Source organism: Asparagus officinalis, chromosome 3 (assembly GCF_001876935.1).
Source record: "Asparagus officinalis chromosome 3, Aspof.V1, whole genome shotgun sequence".
NCBI lineage: Eukaryota > Viridiplantae > Streptophyta > Magnoliopsida > Asparagales > Asparagaceae > Asparagus > Asparagus officinalis.
In genome coordinates, this window is record NC_033796.1 from 107,661,431 (window position 1) to 107,662,385 (window position 955).

Sequence of the window (955 nt, forward strand, 5' to 3'; positions counted from 1 at the left end):
TGAATCTTTGCGACTACTAAAATCGCTGTAAAGGCGCAGACGCAAAGGGCGGACGATGCCATAAGCAAATGACACCAACTTCTCACTTTGATCTATGAAATCAAAAGCATTCACTTCAACCTCTGAATGATCACTTAATGATATGAAAAAAGAAGCAATCACAGGAGTCATGCACAAGGACCAGAAAAGAACAAAATTAACAACAAAATACAGCAACCGTATTTTCGTATCGTCGTCTATCCCCACAGTAGGTCTCCAAGTTTGAGAAAGGTCCATATCACGTAATTTTCAAGGCCAATAGTTGACAATGGACGAGGGTAATGATACAACAGACGAACAAAATTCGAAATATTTTTCACGGGCAATGAAGCATATAAGCACGAAACATGACACATAATGACACACAACAGATCCTTAAAGCAATGAAGCATATAAACTGTTGCTAGTTTCATTCATGTTTTTGTTAATCCTTCCACTCATGCAATGTTGTGTTCATAAATTTCTTTACTTTCACTACTAATGTGACTTATATGATGTTTAAATTCCAGTGAGCAAGAAAAATAAGAAAGAGAGCTACCAAGAAGAGTTAGAAGAGCGTTTAATCTCGTTGATTACATCATTATTTGGTAAGAAGGTAACTTAACTTGTTTCTTAAAAGCGTTATGATATTATTCTTATAGCAATGTACCATGACTATGCTTCTAACTGTTGAAGTGTTGAATGCACTTATGTCTTTAGTAGTTATTATATTATTATTTTGTAGGATATTCACAACAATGAAGTATCAATTGCATGCCACCTTTTAATATAAAGTCCTCAGGTTGGACTTCTCACTTGTATTTTTTTATAATCTTTAGAATAGTACGGTTGTAGCATATATGACTTACAATGTAACTGTTAATAGTGTTAATCAGAATAATGTTGATTGAATATATTGTTATTAATGGCAACAAGA